Source organism: Gigantopelta aegis, chromosome 3 (assembly GCF_016097555.1).
Source record: "Gigantopelta aegis isolate Gae_Host chromosome 3, Gae_host_genome, whole genome shotgun sequence".
Lineage (NCBI taxonomy): Eukaryota > Metazoa > Mollusca > Gastropoda > Neomphalida > Peltospiridae > Gigantopelta > Gigantopelta aegis.
The window spans coordinates 47617110-47629122 of NC_054701.1; the positions used below are offsets into that span (position 1 = coordinate 47617110).

A 12013-nucleotide genomic window follows, 5' to 3' on the forward strand; every position below is an offset into this window, starting at 1 on the left:
TATAACCATAAATAAAATGTGTTGAGTGCATCATTAAATAAAACATTTCCTTCCTTCAGTTTTAAGGATTACCACATTTTAAAGACTACTACATTAACTTTAATTTTTATCATTGTACTAAGTACTACACATTTTTTTACCATTAAAAGCCTAACCTATTGATTGAAAAATACATTTCCACTTTGTGATAAAGATGTGGACAATAATCTGATGGTTTTTTACTTGTATTTCAATGAACGCAAACAAAAGTGGGCTTTTTAATTGATTTTCATAACACATCCCCCTTATCTGCAAACAGCAATGGAATAAGCAAATATGAGTGTGAGTGTTGTAAGCAATGTTTGTTTTTTAAGTTGAAGCCACATTGCAATGTGTTTATCAGAAGTGAAAGATGGGAGGTGAAAATGTAATTTTTTTATCATTAGGTTACAGTTGGGTTTTTTCAAATGGCTCGTATAATATGGCCAGTGAATCAATGTGCCATGTGCAGACTATTTATCAATGTAGTATTATGTGTATGTCTGTGTGTGTGTGTGTGTGTGTGTGTGTGTGTGTGTGTGTGTGTGTGTGTGTGTGTGTGTGTGTGTGTATGTGTGTGTCTGTGTGTGTGTATGTGTGTGTGCGTGCGTGTGTGTGTGTCTATCTATATGTGTGTGTGTGTGTGTGTGTGTGGTGTGTGTGTGTGGGTGTGTGCATATGTGTGTGTGAATAGAAACATAAATAGTTCTAAATATAATAGTATGATATGACAATAATTACACTATTGCCAGAAATCGATTCTTATTACTCGCATGTCTGTCATCCATCTATCATAATGTGAACAAGGAGTTCGTGAAGGTGTCAATCATAGCTCACACACGACTTATCGTATAAAGAAAGGAAAGAAATGTTTTATTTAACGACGCACTCAACACGTTTTATTTACGGTTATTTGGCGTCAGATATATGGTTACGGACCACACAGATTTTGAGAAGAAACCCGCTGTCGCCACTACATGGGCTACTCTTTCCGATTAGCAGCCAGGGATCTTTTATTTGTACTTCCCACAGGCAGGATAGCACAAACCATGGCCTTTGTTGAACCAGTTATGGATCACTGGTTGGTGCAAGTGGTTTACACCTACCCATTGAGCCTTGCGGAGCACTCACTCAGGGTTTGGAGTCAATATCTGGATTAAAAATCCCATGCCTCGACTAGGATCCGAACCCAGTACCTACCAGCCTGTAGACCGATGGCCTAACCACTACGCCACCGAGGCCAGTATTATCGTATAATGTCTCCCCGCCATATTGAGGCCAATCTCATATTTACATATTCTGTGTTGCTTCCCATTTGAATTACTAAAAAGACATGAAGTTAAAATAATGTTTATAAGATGTCTTAAGTAAATTATGGGTCAAATTGTTTCCATGCAGTAAATAAAAGTTAAGGAGAACATTTGATTTACAAGATATGTCAGGTAAATTACAGGTCGAAGCATTTGCATGCAATAAATAAAATGCCAAGTACATTTGATCATTGATTCTTTTGTGTCTGTTGTGAGGTTTGGATTTTTGGAGTGAATTGACTTCGTTCTTGAAAGTTACGCACCTTGGAGGTGGACTGGTTGATGTGAAATCAATGAAATAAGTTATTTTGGATTCATTTTATGGTTTAGTATTCCGTGAAAGGTTATCACTGAAGGAACTCCCATACATGTTTCTTTGTCTCATATCGAGTTCTAGTTCAATTATAACAGTTTTAGGGACATGCAATTTTCAGACTGAATATTTTTAATATTAAAAACTATTTTCCAGACTGTTGGCTTTTGTGTTAATTTATTGCAACTTTCAGTTAAAGGGGAAGTAAACTCAACATGAGCCTTATGTGATGGAAAGATGCATACCCGGACCACCAACATATACTGACACTTTAAGAAATGAAAAATGCGTAATTTTAGAGTTAATAAAAAATGTGATTATTCCTGCTAACTGGGGGCAGCCATTTTGTTTTGTTTTATGTGGCATCCTTTACTATAGTTTGGGGCAAAGTGACATCAGCTCCGACCAACTCCTGTATGTAAAACAAGATAAATGACTTGATACTAGTACGGTATTATAAACTATTTAACTAAATATATTTCAGTTTGTAAAACAACATGAATGACTTGATACTAGTATTATAAACTATTTAACTAAATATATTTCAGTTTGTAAAACAACATGAATGACTTGATACTAGTATTATAAACTATTTAACTAAATATATTTCAGTTAGCCCAGTGGTAAAGTGCTCGCTCAATGCACGGTAGGTCTGGGATCGATCCCCGCCGGTGGGCCCATTGGGCTATTTCTCGTTCCAACCAGTGCACCACGACTGGTATAACAAAGGCCGTGGTATGTACTACCCTGTCTGAGCGATGGTGCATATAAAAGAACCCTTGCTGCTAATCGAAAAGAGTAGCCAGTGAAGTGGCGACAGTGGGTTTCTCTTTCAACATCTGTGTGGTCCTTACCATATGTCTGATGCCATATAACCATAAATAAAATGTGTTGAGTGCGTCGTTAAATAAAACATTTCTTTCTTTCTTTCGTTTGCATTAATAGAACGAAATGGAGTTATTGTATTTTTCTCTTAAAAAATCCAAAGAAAACATGCATATTATTAGGCCTGTTGGTAGGGTACGTTGGAGCAAAACCAACCACTCATTATACCCAAGTGATAATTTTCTTTTTTTGGGGACTATGTAATTGGTCAGTTTTGTGATTTTAGAGGGCGAATTCACTGGGATGGTACAAAATGGCTGCGTCCGTTATATATAATAGCCCACACATTTAACCATTTTATTCATTAAGTATAAAATTATACTAGTTGATATTAAGCAGTAATGTGCATTATATATCATTGAATATGCATACCAGTCCAAAAGCCTTGCGCAAGCATTCCTTTAACATGGTAACTATAAAAGGTGTGAACAGTTAAGGATTGAAACTTTAATTTATAGTTAGTTTTAGATTTAAAAAAAAAATCATTATCCAAGCCATTGTATTGCGTGATAAGATCTCAAACTGTCAAGAGATTTTTCTGAGATTCTAGATTTGAGTGCTACCGAAAAACTATTGTTGACTGTATTTTTCAAGATCTTGCAAAGTTTTCTGTGTGGTTTTGAGGGGTTTTTTTGGAGAGGGGATTAGTTGATATTTTCGTCTATGACCTGGTGCTTAAATCACTAAACTCTTATATCTTTGCGATCTTGCAGCGCAATAACAAAAAGACTTGCAATGAAGATGTGATGCTACCTAAAAGAGCTTAACAGAGCTTTGTGAATTAGGCCCCTTTACTACACAGCTTTAGGTTAATGTTTGTTTTGTTTAACGACACCACTAGAGCACATTGATTTAGTAATCATTGGCTATTGGATGTCAAACATTTATTAATTTTCGACATAGTTTTAGAGAGAAACCTGCTATATTTTTCCATTAGTAGCAAAGGATCTTTTATATGCACCGTCCCACAGACAGGATAGTGCATACCACGGCCTTTGATATACTATTCATGGTGCACTGGCTGGAACGAGAAATAGCTCAGTGGGCCCAATGGGGATCGATCCTAGACTGACTGTGCATCTGGCAGATGCTTAACTACTGGGCTACGTCCCACCCCTTACTTCAGGTATTAGTATACCAACTTGCATCTCACTGGCTCAGTGATCAAAGTGTACCGGTACCTGACTTTAAACTGCATTAACTAGGGCCACACCTGTTATTGGTGAAAATTGTCGTAAAATGTTTCATCTGCTCAGTAAATTTAGCCTTAATTTGAGTGTCAGTATACCAGCTACTATTGTGCTTGACACATGCGAGATCCTACTAAAATGAGGATTACAAATTTTGTGCGGAACTAGGGTAGTCAAAGGAAGGAAGGAAATGTTTTTATTTAACGATGCATTCAACACATTTTATTTATGGTTATATGGCGTCGGACATATGGGTAAAGACCACACAGATATTGAGGGAGGAAACCCGCTGTCACCACTTCATGGGCTACTCTTTTCAATTAGCAGCAAGGGATCTTTTATATGCAACATTTCATAGACAGGATAGCACATACCACAGCCTTTGATATACCAGTCGTGGTGCACTGGCTGGAGTGATAGAGTAGTCAAAGACACTTCCTGTTATATCTAAAACTAGCAGTTTTTAAGGTTAACATTCTAATAAAATTGTGATCAATGAGCTGTACAGTTTAAAACTATTTTACTATATACTCTGTATAACCAATAACAAGTAAAATGATATTTTGTTTTGTTTGTTTGGGGGTGGGGAGGGGGGGTTTATTAATTTTTTTAAATGATTATTATCTGGGGCCAAGGAAAAAAAAAGAAAAAGCAAAAAATGTTATGTACGGAATTAGTATTGATACAAGAAAGTATTTTGAAAAGGTGTGTGAAGGAGTATAAAGTTCGAAGAAGGTATTTTAGAAATAAATATATCTCAATATTTGATAGATTTAATAAACTTTTATGATGTTTGAAATAAATTATACCACTGCTCCCATTTTGTCTTTCATGTAAGCACTACAAAGCTTACAAAATAACTTAACAAAAACATTCCACATTTATCCAAAAACAAGGACACTTTATACATTACATAATTTTTATGTTTTCAGTACATACTCTATGGTCTGAATATAGAGCAATGGGGGAAATTATACAAATGACGTCACTATTCAAGCCATTGGGCTATTTCTCACTCCAGCCAGTGCACCATGACTGGTATATCAAAGGTCATGGTATGTGTTATCCTGTCTGTGGAATGGTGCACATAAAAGATCCCTTGCTGCTAATCGAAAAGAATAGCCCATGAAGTGGCGACAGCGTGTTTCCTCTCTCTCAATATCTGCATGGTCCTTAACCATATGTCTGACGCCATATAACCGTAAATAAAATGTGTTGAGTGCATCGTTAAAAAAACACATTTCCATCACTATTCAAGAGAAACTCATACAAACGACGTCACTATTTACGAGAAACTCATACAAACGACATCATTATTCAAGAGAAACTCGTACAAACGATGTCACTATTCAAGAGAAACTCATAAAAACTATGTCATTATTCAAGAGAAACTCATAAGAACTACGTCACTATTCAAGAGAAACTCATAAGAACGACGTCACTATTTAAGAGAAACTCATACAAACGACGTCACTATTCAAGAGAAACTCATAAGAACTACGTCACTATTCAAGAGAAACTTATACAAACGACGTCATTATTCAAGAGAAACTCATACAAACGACGTCACTATTCAAGAGAAACTCATACAAACAATGTCACTATTCAAGAGAAACTCATACAAACGACATCACTATTCAAGAGAAACTCATACAAACAACGTCACTATTCAAGAGAAACTCATAAAACTCATACAAACAATGTCAGTATTCAAGAGAAACTCATACAAACAACGTCACTATTCAAGATAAACTCATACAAACAACGTCACTATTCAAGAGAAACTCTAAAAAACGACGTCACTATTCAAGAGAAACTCATACAAACGATGTCACTATTCAAGAGAAACTCATACAAACAATGTCACTATTCAAGAGAAACTCATACAAACGACATCACTATTCAAGAGAAACTCATACAAACAACGTCACTATTCAAGAGAAATTCATAAAAACTATGTCATTATTCAAGAGAAACTCATAAGAACTACGTCACTATTCAAGAGAAACTCATAAGAACGACGTCACTATTTAAGAGAAACTCATACAAACGACGTCACTATTCAAGAGAAACTCATAAGAACTACATCACTATTCAAGAGAAACTTATACAAACGACGTCATTATTCAAGAGAAACTCATACAAACGACGTCACTATTCAAGAGAAACTCATACAAACAATGTCACTATTCAAGAGAAACTCATACAAACGACATCACTATTCAAGAGAAACTCATAAGAACTACGTCACTATTCAAGAGAAACTTATACAAACGACGTCATTATTCAAGAGAAACTCATACAAACGACGTCACTATTCAAGAGAAACTCATACAAACAATGTCACTATTCAAGAGAAACTCATACAAACGACGTCACTATTCAAGAGACTCATACAAAAACTCACTATTCAAGAGAAACTCAAACAAACAATGTCACTATTCAAGAGAAACTCATACAAACAACGTCACTATTCAAGAGACGTCACTATTCAAGAGAAACTCATACAAAACTCACTACAAGACAATGTCATACAAAGAAACGTCACTATTCAAGAGAAACTCGACGTCACTATTCAAGAAACTCTAAAAAACGACGTCACTATTCAAGAGAAACTCATACAAACAATGTCACTATTCAAGAGAAACTCATACAAACGACATCACTATTCAAGAGAAACTCATACAAACAACGTCACTATTCAAGAGAAACTCATAAAACTCATACAAACAATGTCAGTACGTCACTAACGTCACTATTCAAGATAAACTCGTACAAACAACGTCACTATTCAAGAGAAACTCTAAAAAACGACGTCACTATTCAAGAGAAACTCATACAAACAACGTCACTATTCAAGAGAAACTCATACAAACAACGTCACTATTCAAGAGAAACTCATACAAACAACGTCACTATTCAAGAGAAACTCATACAAACAACGTCACTATTCAAGAGAAACTCAATGTGCTCTAGTGGCGTCGTTAAATAAAACAAACTTTACTCCTTTTTTTAGTATTTACATGTACATCATGTATATCTACTGTGTATGTTTAATGAAACATTGTGTGTAGCAGCTATGGTGGAGAGGCAATGATGTTGGGGGGGGGGGGGGGGAGAGAGGGTTTTTTTTTTTAATTTAACAACACCACTAGAGCACATTGATGTATTAATCATCAGCTATTGGATGTCAAACATTTGGTAATTTTGACATATAGCCTTAGAGAATAAACCTGCTACATTTTTTCCATTAGTAGCAAGGCATCTTTTATATGCACCATCCCAGCCATGGTGCGCTGGCTGGAACGAGAAATAGGCCAGTGGGCCTGCTGACGGGGATCAATCCCAAACCGATCGCGCTTTACCACTGGGCTACATCCCGCCCCTGGTGTGGGAGAAAGTCAAAGGGTGTGTGTGTGTAAAATAATAGAAAATTACTGTTTATTGATACTGATGTTTTAAGTATGTAACCTCCCTGAAATGGCCGCAAAATGGTATTTCAGAGCCTCTAGAAAATGTCCTGGGGATGGGTCAAGCCCCTAGATCCCATAGTGCCTTGCGCCTTCCATGCTCATTGGTTCATTGTTTAAATCTTAGCTACAGCCCTGAACAGCTATATAGGGATGCAAATGAATCACTATATATTTTTATATGGATTACAACTAATATTATGTCAGAATCAAATGATAGAAATACATGGTGAAACGGTTTTAGGCCAGCTCATTTGTTCTAAATGCTATACCTGGATAGTCTTCAAATATATGTAAGGCCACACTTTCTTCTTTTTTAAGGATTACGGATTTTTTTTTGAAGGAGGCAATGTCGGAGGATGGAATAAAAATAAAAATTAATTCACCCAATTCCTGTTGTTATTTAAATTTAAAATCGGCGCATCGACACATGACACTGAAACAGATATCCAGACGTCCCCGGATTCCACAGTAGTGCCACTTGACATGTCGGCCATTCTTTTGTTGCAGTGCCATGTGGCCAATCTATGTCATAACCTCCATTGTTTCCGTAAGCAGCACACGGGATATGTTACTACTGGACCCATGTTTATTCAGTCTTAACCGTAATATATCTAATGCACTGTGCACTTTATTTTATCTAATTTGAGAAAGTATTTGGTGAGATATTAACACAATTGTAATTATTTTAAAAATACAACCAATTTCAGTCAAAATAATGATGTCAACATGTTGTTTTGTGACGTATATTGGCCATACTGAATGCATTTGGTCTAAATTCCGAACTTGTCGACAGATGAAATGAAATTTCAGCAAAGTTGGAGTTGGGTATAAATTAAAGTATTAACACCATTCAAAACATACTTTGTACTACTTTTAATAAAAATCCATCATGATAAAATTTAAATAAACATATTAATTAATTAATGAAATGTCAAGGGAGAGAACGATTCTTCGGCACTCCCGTTTCAGATGGGATTGAATTCCACTTTTCTATATACCACTCCACTCCAGGTTGCACCGCACCAAATAAAATACTTCCAGATCAAAGCTGAAAGTGCACCGACAAAATCTTACTGTAAAAATCATAAGTAGGCGGGAAAATAAAATAAAAAATTGGCTAAAAACTGAATTTTCATTTTTTTTTCATTTTGGCAAAATTAACATCAGCGGATCCATAATTTGAAAAAAAAAAAAAAGTGTGGCCTAAAGGCAAATAGATGACCAGTGTATATAACTTGTGAATATCCCCGGGGTAGGGATGGAGTTTACAATAGTTAGTATATAGAAATTGCATTTAAACTAATTTGTTCAGATCTACTAGAACATATCCGTGACCTATTTCCTTATGAATTTTGTCATTCTACCCCTTTCCCAGGATCCTAAGGGTGGGGCATAAATAGGGGAAAATTAAGCCAATTGTCTTGTCCAGGAATACCAGGAATGTTTTTTAAGTGAATGGATATTTTACATTGGGTTTTTGTTTTCTTTACAGTTGTGGCCATGTGAAGTAATTTTCACCTTAAATTACTATTGAAAGTATCTTGTGTCGCAATAAATTACTGAAATGCATAAAATCCGTTTTACTATTTTTAGTATTCTAATATCACTGTCCAGGATTTCTGCCAGACGGTATGAAGGGTAAAATTAAGTACCCTAAAATCTTGGGAGTTAATGATAATTTTTTTTTTTTTTTAGAACTATTATAGTAAGAGAGCTGCTGTTTAAAAGTTGTGCGTGAAATGCAGTGTCCAATTTCAAGATTCCAAACCCATAACCACCTTGTAGCGGCAGTTATCTGTTTGGGGTTTTTAAGTACCCTCAAATTATTGATTACTGGTGTCCTTTACTTTTGCATGCACACAGCAAATAGTTTCCAGTTTTACATAACTTACCATGGCAACCAAGAGTTTGCATTAGTTACCATTGTAACAGTTTTGAACTGGGTACCATGGTAACAGATAGTTTTGAACTGGTTACCATGGCAACATAATTAATAATTTTCACCTATCTTTTCTACAGGCATAGTACAATTATGTCACTATACATTGGTTGTTACTCAGTCCTTGAAAGTGATATTTTTTTGGAAATTTGTTTTCTGTTTTGCATTGGTTGCCATGGTAACAGAATTCAAAATTTTCACCCTTCTCTTGTAAACAGCTGGGAGCTTATTGTTATGTCATTATACAGTGATCTGTATTCAAATAAATTGATTTGAAACATTTCAAATGGGAAAAGTTTCCTCTTTTTACTTTGGTTACCATGGTAACAGAATTAATAATTTTCATTTGAAAATGACAGGAATTGAAAGGGCATGTACCTTGTTTTAAATCATGTGTCATTTGACGAACATATATAAAGTAATAGAGAAAGTATACTTGACCCTATTATTCAAAATAAAATTGTCTGTTTTTTTATTTTTTTTTTTTTTTTTTTTTAAATCGAGTAGTATGGGTAGTATTGTAAATGGAATGACAAACATGAGGAGACCGTTACTGTGTGTATTTTAGTATTGTAAATGAAATGACAAACATGAGAATTTGCAGCTGTGTGTATTTGGTAACATAAATAATATGGACCGACTACATGATGTTGTTACTGTATGTATTGGAGTAGTATTGTAAATGGAATGACAAACATGAGGAGACCGTCAACTGTGTTTTGATCAGTATTGTAATGGAAGAAATGTATGACGAGACCGTTAATGTGTGGATTTGAGTAGTATGTAAATCACTAACATGACGAGACCGTTACTGTGTGTATTTGAGTAGTATTGTAAATGGAATCACAAACATGACGAGACCGTTACTGTGTGTATTTGAGTAGTATTGTAAATGGAATCACAAACATGACGAGACCGTTACTGTGTGTATTTGAGTAGTATTGTAAATGGAATGACTAACATGACGAGACCGTTACTGTGTGTATTTGAGTAGTATTGTAAATGAAACGACAAACATGAGACCGTTACTGTGTGTATTTGAGTAGTATTGTAAATGGAATGACTAACATGAGGAGACCGTTACTGTGTGTATTTGAGTAGTATTGTAAATGGAATGACAAACATGACGAGACCGTTACTGTGTGTATTTGAGTAGTATTGTAAATGGAATGACTAAATGACGAGCTGTTACTACTTAATGTTTTCTTTACATCAAGCAGTGATGACCGTTACTGTGTGTATTTGAGTAGTATTGTAAATGAAACGACAAACATGAGACCGTTACTGTGTGTATTTGAGTAGTATTGTAAATGGAATGACAAACATGAGGAGACCGTTACTGTGTGTATTTGAGTAGTATTGTAAATGGAATGACAAACATGAGGTGACTCTTACTGTGTGTATTTGAGTAGTATTGTAAATGAAAAGACTAACATGAGGAGACCGTTACTGTGTGTATTTGAGTAGTATTGTAAATGGAATGACAAACATGAGGTGACTCTTACTGTGTGTATTTGATCAGTATTGTAAATGAAATGACAAACATGAGAATACTCTTACTGTGTGTATTTGAGTAGTATTGTAAATGGAATGACAAACATGAGGTGACTCTTACTGTGTGTATTTGAGTAGTATTGTAAATGGAATGACAAACATGAGGAGACCGTTACTGTGTGTATTTGAGTAGTATTGTAAATGAAATGACAAACATGAGAAGACTCTTACTGTGTGTATTTTTGCAGATTCCTGTAAGAAGACTTCCGTGGTGTTCGAGGATTTGGTTTCCTCCCTTGAATTCGTCAACTGTCAGAGTGTTAAGGCTCAGGTAATGTAGGTTATTTCAATTCACTAATAGAGCTCTGCATTCTGGAGGCTTAGTCAGTGTAGGTCATTTCACTGCATGCAAGTCGGTATGACATTGGTGTTGATCATTTCAGTAAATTGAGGGCGGGATGTAGCTCAGTCGGTAGAGCGCTCGCTTGAGTGCTTGTGTCATAGGATCGAACCTCTTCAGGGGACCCATTCTCCGATTGGTGGTTTCCCCGTTCTAACCAGTGCCCCATGACTGGTATATCAAATGCTGTGGTATGTGCTGTCCTGTCTGATGGACAGTACACGTAAAAGATCCCTAATTGCAACCAGTGCCCCACGACTGGTATATCAAATGCTGTGGTATGCGCTGTCCTGTCTGTGGGAAAGTATATGTAAAAGATCCCTAACTGCAAATGAAAACAAGGTACAACTTGGCTTCTTACAGAAGAATGTTACAGGTTTCCTCTCTCATTATCTGTCTTGTCCACCGGCCTCGGTGGCATCGTGGTAGGTCGTCGGTCTACAGGCTGGTAGGTACTGGGTTCGGATCCCAGTCGAGGCATGGGATTTTTAATCCAGATACCGACTCCAAACCCAGAGTGAGTGCTCCGCAAGGCTCAATGGGTAGGTGTAAACCACTTGCACTGACCAGTGATCCATAACTGGTTCAACAAAGGCCATGGTTTGTGCTATCCTGCCTGTGGGAAGCGCAAATAAAAGATCCCTTGCTGCCAATTGGAAGAGCAGCCCATGTAGTGGCGACAGCAGGTTTCCTCTCAAAATCTGTGTGGTCCTGAACCATATGTCTGACGCCATATAACCGTAAATAAAATGTGTTGAGTGCGTGGTTAAATAAAACACTTCTTTCTTTCAATGGCCAAGGACGGGATATAGAGCAGTGGTAAAGCGCTCACTTGATGCGCAATCTGTTTAGCATCGATCCTCGTTGGTGGGCCCATTGGACTATTACTTGTTCTAGCCAGTGAACCACAACTGATATATCAAAGGCTGTGGTATGTGCTATCCTGTCTGTGGGATAGTGCATATAAAAAGATTCCTTGCTACTAAAGGAT

General features: G+C 36.4%; 1 protein-coding gene across 1 annotated transcript in view; it reads left to right on the top strand.

Annotated features, from left to right (window-relative positions):
- LOC121368142 (zinc finger protein 277-like) overlaps nt 1-12013 on the top strand; it is a 77128-nt gene that overhangs the window by 60006 nt on the left and 5109 nt on the right. The window lies entirely within an intron of this gene.